The following is a 9,953-nucleotide window of genomic DNA, read 5'->3' as shown; positions in this document are numbered from 1 at the left end:
TTTTACTGAAATAAATGCATAATACAAAAAAAAAAAAATAGATTTCAAAAAACAAATTATACTTTCGTTCTGCCTTTTGTGTTCAGTGAATATTGATTTATTCATCTACATGTAAGCCCTAATGATGTATTTTTCATGAAGTGATAATACAATATTGATAAAAATTGTAGATTTCCGAAACGTCGATCTTTACTAAAAAAAATCAATCAGATTTTTAAAATATTGTTGTATCTTCTTATACTGTATACTTATTAATTTGCAATTTAATTAGATCTATATTTTAACAATACAAAAACTCGTATGTATAAATAAATACGACTCATCACTGTATGAGTTGATACGAATTGAAATAAACACGTGTTTCCGCTGTGATAGCTGTAAACAAAAACATGATCCGAAATCTGAACGTCAATTTTCATGATTATTTCACGACGAAGATCCTCACATCAATGAATCAAATAATACGGACATGCCTTTGGTATTAGCAGGTGAGAATACGTGTATATTGACTGAAAAGTTTAAGATTAAAACGCATTAGTTCACGTTCAAAAGAAAACTAAATGTACACATGTACTAGATCTTTATGTTTCAGTGTGCGTGTTTCGTATCGTTCAGCCAATTCTGCATTGTTTTTGAACTTTGATGCTTTTGACAATCACTCTTAAGTTCAAAGTAAAATCAAAGTTGTCATAATAATGGATAGTTGTTTTCAGTATCAATGTACCAGTGTGTACATGTACAACTTTCACATTGAAATTTTAGGGTGCTTTCACCATATGCAACAATACTTTCATCTGTGAATACCCACTTTCTAAGCCCACCATGAACTACGAAGGTCAATTAATATGTAAGGACACCAATGAACAGGTAAATTTTTGTTTTGGTATTGAAAATTTCTGTATTTTTAAAATTTCAAAAAATAAAGTCTCATGATATCGCATTCATACAAGTTTATAAACATTTGATTTATATTTTGAAAAATAAGTGTTTTAAACACATAATACTTATGATGCTTGATTTTTCATACAGACACATTATTTAAACATGTAATATCTATCTGAATGAATGCCGAGATATGGAACAAGCTGTTTTTACAGACTGCTGTTGTATTTCCAATCTGCATAAAGTATGTGGTTAGCATTTCCATTTTCTCAATTTTTCAGACACTTTCCAATTATGGTACATCATATACATGGGTGGTCAAACTCACTGGATGGTTTATCAACACTCCCATGCTCACGAACAGCCTTGCCCCAGGAATTTTGCCCTGAAGTAACATTGCAGTCTATTGTCACCTTTTTTTACAACCCTGGCAGCCATGCAGGTATGAAATCTATGAAAGCCATGAAGGGACATAGAATTTTTAAAATTTATAAAAGTAAACCGAGTTCTTGATTTATACAATCCGTTCTCTCGGATTGACAATCTGTTATAACAAATTGCCAATTCATTCTCACAGATTATCAATTTGTTCCCTCAAATTACACAATCCGTTATCTCAGATTGTATAATTCATTCTCTTAGTTTAAATGATTCATTCCCTCGGAATGTAAACCCTTCCCATGATTTCGTTTAAATTATTTATCTGTACATATTGGATATGGTAATACATGTTTAAAAAATAGAATATTGTAGTATTTTACATCCTAACTTTTATTACATATTACGGTCCAAAATGAGAAAAATACATTGAACATTTTCAAATCCATGTGCTAGTACTGATATTTGTATAACAAAAAATCTTAGAGGTTTTTGTGTTACTTGTATATTAGAATAATTGAAAGTCCTAGATAGTAAAAGTGAATATGGGTCCTGTGTAATCATAATATTTCTAAAATAAATATACGTTGAATTAGTTATGAAAGCGGTTGGAAACGACCGGTTGCTGAAACAAAATAAATAGAACGCACTTATTGATTAAAATGGTTGGATGTATCTGTACATATATGTAATGAAATTCAAATTATGAATTAAGGGGGCGAATTAGTAATCCTTAAGATCGGATTGTGTAATTCGAGATCTCATATTATAAATCGAGGGAACAATTTAGTAATACGTGGGATTGGATTGTCTAATTTGATTCGATATCATTTTTTACTTTTTTGAAAAATTTACATGTCCCTTCCTGGCTTTCGTAGCAATCTAATGCCTTTTTTTTTTACATGTTGCGATAGCGTAAACAGAGGTCTGGCTTTAGTCAGATTGCCATATATGCTATTTCTTTTAGTTCAGTAATTTTACCATGACGGTTTACTACAAGGTTGTTGAATTATCAGTCCTGATACATTGACTTAACAATATCATTTAACTACTTGGATCACATAATAAATACAATTTTAATTTTAAAAGGAAAATCAAATAAATGTAGTAATTTTAGCATTCTTATTTTATTTATAAATATAAATTTATATACACAATGACATGTATCTGTTTCAAAATACTTAAATTTTTTACAGGATAGAAGCTGATCACTTGTACTTGACAGCAAATAATAATGGACAAGTCAAAGAATTTCCTCCAGTCTTACAGAGAAATGACAGTTGATAAAAGAATGGTGGACACAAAGTAAAAGTGCTCTTCAACATTTTGTTGAAGATTTCAATCTGATTTGGAATTCATCTTGCAATATTTCTGGATTTGTATATTTGGATATAAGCGTCAAATTTTCAACTTATTGACTAAACAGTTATGTGTTAAATATTGCCAATGCTATCTATTATTATTATTTCCCTCCAAGATAATATGTCAAGTCTTTATTGTACCCCTTAAGCTCTGTTATACCAGAAAAATCTTGTAATGAAATCATTTAGTTTTTTTTTTCTTGTTTGATTAAATCCATGAAAATAAAGATTATTTTTATTGGCGTCAAGAGAATGGATTTATTGTTTAACAAAAAGATAGTATACATGTTTTGCTAGGGCTTTGTAAGAAGCAGACCAGAATTCTTTGCTTGCAAATTTTGTCGTTCGCCATTTTTGTTACGTCAACTATTAGATGATTTATCCATGTTTGAAGCATTTCATAATTGATATTTACTTACAGTTTAAAGCAGAATTCTGTACTGATATGACCTTGACCCCCTGAAGAACAAGAGTGTCAAGGTCAATTTTTAATACAAAAATGTTCTTTCATCTTTCTGGCCCATATCTTACAAACAATATGATGAAATATACAAAAAGTGTCTAGAATGTGTCCAGAATGTGAAATAACAAACATGTAAATAGCCAAAAACTTTAAAATGATGTTGCTTAGCAACCACTTAATGGTCATTAAACAGATATTTGAACTAAAATGATGCATGGATATTGCAGTTCTGATCCCTTCTTGAGAGTATATTCAGAATTTTCCATTTCAGCATCCATTGTGTAAAATTATGGCAAGAATATTGAAAAGTGTTGAAAAAAATTGATGAAACTTTTGCTTTTATTTGACCTTTGACCTCCTAAAAATAGTTCTAATGAGATCAGACTTTAAGACAATTTATCTGTTGTATGTCCCTTGTAATTTTATGACCTCACATCTAACTTTTATATGTGCTGGGATGCATAAATGTGTCTAGGATGAGTAAAAAATGTAAATTTCTGCCCGAAAATTAAAGAATTCTGCGTTGCTTAGCAACCCCTTTTAAGTAATTATATGCAGAATTGAAAAAAAAGTTTATGTGTTTCATGTAGTACATTATAATGCTCTTTTGTGGGTATATCCCAAATTTCCTATTTCAACACGCATCATACTTAATATTTAGCTTAAACATGAAAAAGTATCAAAAAATCCCATAAAATTTTGCACTTAATTGACCTTTGACCTCAATTTTTACTAATAAGGTCAGTGGTTGAGTATCTAAACAGTCATAAAATATCATCTGTAAGAAATTTCCTACAACATGGTATGCATTATGCCTAGCTTTCCCCTTGGATAAAAAAATTAGAAATAATTTAATAATGCCATGTCAACAGGCCTCCAAAATCACGTAAAATGCGCCGGAAGAGAAAGGGTTAATACCAGTAAATCTATATAACGGAGGATACAAGATAACTTATATCTGTAAAATTGCAGTATCTGTGAAGTTATACTAAATTATTTTCACTGTACGTAGTACACAAATGTTCTTTTCAAAATATACCTTTCAAACTTAAAGCAATATGAGCTGTATCTTTGAGAATTTTATTTTTATGGTAAAATGTGCTATTATGATCAATTTGTATGTAATTTAAACTTTTATGATCAATGAGCCCAAAATAAAGTTTAAAAATGCTTCAGAAGAAATATTTCTGTACAACCAAATATACAGTTTGGTATAAGAAATCATTATTGTACAGGACGACAATAATTCAATTTTGCTTCAGTCAAAGCTAATAAAAAAAATCCATTGCAAATATTAGCAACAGAAATTTATAAATTTATCTTTCTGTCATTAAATTAGTTGATTACAAATTTTCAATAAAATTTTCAAATGTCAAACATGCAGCTCATATTGCTTTAATCTTACATTTTCATGTTCATTGTTGAAAGCGGGGCCCTTTGAGATGGTCACCATCTCAATGATATCTAGTTTTGTATCTACATACATAGGTAGATAAAGTTTGTGATATAGAGGCACTCTCCGCGAATCAATAACTGGGGAATGTCGGTAACTGTTTGAATTTCTCTTATTTGACACTCCACTTGGACAGTATTTACATGCTTTGGTGGACAAGCCCTCGCATAGGGACAGAATGCAAAATATTCTACCTTCTGGTAATATCTTTTTTTCTTTTTCGAATCTTGACCTCAGGATGGTGTTGGTCAAAACTCTTTCTGGCATTTCCAAATTTAAATTTAATCTTGTCCTTCCAATAGGTCTGAAATTAAAAATGTATTTGATAAAATATAGATAATCATTTTACAAAGAAACATTTTCTTAAAACCATTTGTAATTACATACTCGAGCGGACGTAGCAGGCAATCCACCAGAAGATAACAAGTTTGGGTATTCTCTTATCAAGCCATCAGTTATTTCTTCATACATTTCAGATGAAGGACACCTACAATTTTGTAAATAAATAATGGGCATTCAAACTAAATTTCAACAAAATGATGGTATACAGTGTTCTGCAAGTTTATGTTCTCTTTTTTTTTTAGACTATCAATAATAATTTGTTTTTTTAAATTTTAAGTATATGTACTTACAACCCCCTTTATATTTTGTCACATCAATGTAGATTTCTCTAAAATATATTATAAACTAAAAATATGTCCATAGGGCATGAATGCCACGCCGAGGAAATATTAGTAAAGCAACATCCAACATCCGAAGCAAGTCTGGTAGTGTCCATCCCTGGTTGCATCATCCTTGCAAGTTTGGTTCAGGTAGGGCTTATAGATACTTGGGAGTAAAATTGTAGGTCAGATCCAGGATCCGAAGCAAGTCTGGAAGTGTCCATCCCTAGATGCATCATCCATGCAAGTTTGGTTCAGGTAGGGCTTATAGTTACTACCGAATGGAAATATAGGTCAGATCCAGCATCCGAAGCAAGTCTGGTAGTGTCCATCCCTAGATGCATCATCCATGCAAGTTTGGTTAAGTTAGGAAATATAGATACTTGGGAATGAAAATGTAGGTCAGATCCAGCATCCGAAGCAAGTCAGGTAGTGTCCATCCCTAGATGCATCATCCATGCAAGTTTGGTTCAGGTAGGGCTTATAATTACTTGGGAATAAAACTATAGGTCAGATCCAGTATCCGAAGCAAGTCTGGTAGTTTCCATCCCTAGATGCATCATTCATGCAAGTTTGGTTCAGGTAGGACTTAAAGTTACTTGGGAATGAAAATATAGGTCAGATCCAGGATCCGAAGCAGGTCTGGTGGTGTCCATCCTTAAATGCATCATCCACGCAAGTTTGGTTCAGGTAGGGCTTATAGTTACTACGGAATGAAAATATAGGTCAGATCCAGCATCCGAAGCAAGTTTGGTAGTGTCCATCCCTAGATGCATCATCCATGCAAGTTTGGTCCAAGTTGGGCTTATAGTTCCTTTGGAATGGACCTGCTCCAAAAACTTTAACCTGGTCACTCATTTGGAAAATGTAGGTCAGATCAAGCATCCAAAGCAAGTTTGGTAGTGTTCATCCCTAGATGTATCATCCATACAAGTTTATTTTGGGTAGGGCTTATAGTTCCTTGGAAATGGACCTGCTCCGAAAACATAAACCTGGTCACTCATCTGGAAATTGTAGGTCAGATCCAGTATCCGAAGCAAGTCTGTTAGTGTCCATCCCTAGATGCATCATCCGTGCAAGTTTGTATCAACATGTTATGTTTGATAACACCATCTTGAATGGTATGTTTAAAACTGAGCTGAACACTAATTTAAGAAAAGTGAGGTCAAGGTCAAACGAAAGGTAAAGGTCAAACAATGTTGATGCAGTTGCATAGCTCTCATCAATATCCATCAGCATATGAAGTTTGATGAAAATATCTTGGATAGTTTCTTTGAAACTTAGCTTTGAACAGAGCTAAACGCAAAGTGTGACGGAAGACGGACATGACAAACACTATATGCCCCGGCCATATTCATGGCGGGGCATAAAAAAAAACTGCTGGGCGTTTTTATTCCAATCCTGTGGCAGAACATCTCCTTTTATTGAAACTTGAAAATCAGATCAAGGTCACTCAAAAGTCAGTCGGTCATTGGTTTAAAAAATCCTTTGTATTTTCTCTTTAATGTTTACCATTGACGTTACTCTCTACAGCTTTTTGTATTGCCTTTTATCACAATTTCCCCCTTATGTCTTTTTAACAAAAATCTTCCTTTTTACGTAAATCCTTGTGTTGACATTATTCCATTTCATTTCCCTTTCCTTTGTGTTTTTCCCCATGAGTAGACTGTAGCGTGAGATATGTCCGTGACGCAGAGATACCCCGTCATTTACCCCATTCATGTTTGACATCCCTGTTTTAGAACATAGGTCATGGTCTATGAATAACAAAAGACCCATTGTTTACCCCCGGTGTATATCTGAGTCTTATTGTATAAAGTCAGTCAAGGTCATCGTTTGCTACATATGCACTGAAAATCGGTCAAGGTCATTCTAACAATAGATACATTGTTCATTCTAACAAAAGACCCATTGTTTACCCCCGGTGTACATGTATAGCCACTATTTCTACTAATGTGTAAAATTTTTTTTAAACATGTCATAAGGCTTATGTTTAGGACTTGAAAATGTTGAGAACTACACAGGGTCAGGGTTTAAACATGTTAAATGCACACTCTATATTAAGGTAATAAAATAATTATATTACATTCTTGCAGCATTAAAATTCGCGCAGTTTCATTGTCATGACTATATACCTCACTAAGAATTTCAGAGATATATTTTATTTTTGAGAGGTTTGATTTGTAAAAAAATAAAGTTAAACAAATGGTACATGCATTCTATTTACTAAAATGTCTGTACAAAATATGCACACTGTATTAATATTTTTGACACAATAAGTGTAAGTACATGTACATTTAGAAAAATAATGTCCAATATTATCAAATTGATAAAGATGTATGAATATCATAAGATATTCATAAAGCCACTGAAAGGGAGTATCACTTATTCATTAAATTCCTTCGTGAATTTCAGATAATTAAATTTTTTCGCAAATTTGTTTTCTTTGTCTTTAAAAACATTAAATTTTATAAATCCATGAATTTAGAAGTACCTCGGGTAAGATAAGTCCCAAGTATATAGTAGCAAAAAAATTGCTCAGTAGAGCACATCTCCAATCCCTTCTCCGATGATAAAACAGTTCATGCATGATTCTGCCTATTCTGAAGCATCCCGGAGGGTCGTCTCTTTTCGTTTTTAGTGTCATGTCGCTTCTCTATTGAACAGATAAAATGCAATTCAACAAATAATTTTAAAAATATTATGTTAATGATTCATAGGCGTCGGAACAAAGGGGGGGGGGGCTTATAACCCGAAGCAATTTCAAATATATACATGATGTAGGCCTTGAAAATTGTGGTTCACCTTGTTTTGTTGGTTTAGCCCCCCCCCCTCCCTTTATTTTTCAATTAGCCTCTAACTTTCAATTTGCTTCCGACGCCTATGTGATTAAGAGATTTAAATGCATCCAATAAAAAATCCCTGACATAACCACATATTTGGGAACTGGAACGCACTTAAGAAACAGAGGTACACAATTCGAAAACATGCATTTAAAACCCCCCAAAAATCTGCCTTAAAATTCAAATTTTAATATTTCTTGAGTTTCTACAGGCCGTAAATCAACAACAAAAACGATTTGTGATGGATATGACTAATATATGGTTTACATCCACTAAGCATAGTCCTGTATAACCTACGGCTGGTTTGGTTCTTTGTTTTCATCCGGGGGGACTGAAAGAGCACGTAATCGAAAAACACTATAATGGAAGCGACGATTATCTAAACGTGTTAAGTTTGTAAACGCGTATAGACAGTAATGCTTAGGTGATTAAACCCCCGTTTGAAAACCGGAAGGGTATGTAGAAATCGGTATGTATGTCTGTCCGTTCGTCTGTCTGTTACTCTTAGGAGTACCCATCTCTTATCCGCAACTCCTCTTATACCACTGAGTGAAAAATGAAACTTTCGCAGAATCTTTGTTACATATTGCCATTGTACACGTCCTATATTACATTTTGATCTTACACATATTTTGGGCTTTCCGGCCACCGCAAAACGCAAAACACGGACTTGGCCATTACAGCCGTACGGGAGGCAAGGGGTATCCTTTAGTGAGCTCATTGCTCACAATACCTCTAGTGTTATGGGAAAGGCGAAAATCTAAACGTGTTCGATGTTAAAGGGATAGTCTCTAAAGTTTATTCAAACAAAATAATATACTTTTTTCTGCATTTGGATTAACGGACCCTTTCAAATTATACAAGCCTTTCAAGCTTTGCACTCAACAGAGTGCCTCACATTTCACTAATTTAATAAACTAACTGCCGGAATGAATTTTTATCATCCACACAAAAATTCTTGCCTTTAAGCACGTTAAATATTTAATTTATGTTCATATTTTAACCTTTTCAATCTACTACCTTCTACTTGAATTATTAATAAAATTTAATCCCTGTCATTAGAGAGGACACTCAGACTGAAGCCATGGTTGAGGACTCTGAAAATGAGGATAGATGTTTGAGGAATGAAATGCTTCACCGTCTTGTCCATAGTCCCTCTTTTTTGACAATTCTATATTTTTTCCTTGCAACATTTTATATATGATTTTGTACTTTAAATATAAATCAATCCATGTGATTTACGGATGCTTTTAGGTATTGCCACTGTGTTTTACTCAAAGTAATTCCTTCGTTCCCCACACATGGCACATATGATGACATATACTTCGTTGGAGAGGGGGTATCGATCCACGTATGAACATCTTTTAATAACATCTTTTTCCAGTGTAGGGTGTAACACAGTCTACACGAGGAAGTTTTCTCTTCTCGTGTAAAACACCGACAGCGACGCACAAAGAAATGATAAGTACAATCGCGAAAAAGCTAAGAATTACAATTCCAATTTTTATGCCCCACTTTAAAGAAGCGAGGGCATATTGCTTTCCTGCTGTCCGTAGGTCCATTTAGTTTCCGGTCATTTTCTTCACAACCGTTACACATACTGAAATGAAATTTGGTATACAGGTATCTCAGATGAATATCTAGGTCAAATTATGCTTTGGGTACGATCGCACCATTTTTAACATAGTTATGCCCCTTCTTATCGGAGACCCGAATAAAGCAGTATCATTTATTTAGCGCTTCCTTGTGCCTAATTTCAGACTAATCGTCCCAAACCTATTTGGACTGTACATTTCGTTATTTAGGGTCCTCTGCACTGTCAGCGAGTTAATTTCCCCAACTATACATATCGTACCAAAACATAACACGACAATTGGTGGAGGTATCCAAAAGCCCAGTGTATGAGCAGAT

General features: G+C 33.5%; 1 long non-coding RNA gene across 1 annotated transcript; it reads left to right on the top strand.

Annotated features, from left to right (window-relative positions):
* Nucleotides 1-215: 215 nt before the first annotated feature.
* On the top strand, nucleotides 216-2,935 carry LOC134250111 (uncharacterized). Its single transcript, XR_009988427.1, has 4 exons — nucleotides 216-488; nucleotides 763-867; nucleotides 1,164-1,324; nucleotides 2,457-2,935. It is a non-coding gene; the product is annotated as an uncharacterized LOC134250111 (long non-coding RNA).
* The last annotated feature ends 7,018 nt before the right edge of the window (nucleotides 2,936-9,953 follow it).

This window comes from Saccostrea cucullata, unplaced genomic scaffold (assembly GCF_032062105.1).
Source record: "Saccostrea cucullata isolate Sc308-1 unplaced genomic scaffold, CSIRO_AGI_Scuc_v1 ctg2158, whole genome shotgun sequence".
NCBI classification, from domain to species: domain Eukaryota; kingdom Metazoa; phylum Mollusca; class Bivalvia; order Ostreida; family Ostreidae; genus Saccostrea; species Saccostrea cuccullata.
This window is presented reverse-complemented; position numbering and strand designations above follow the sequence as displayed.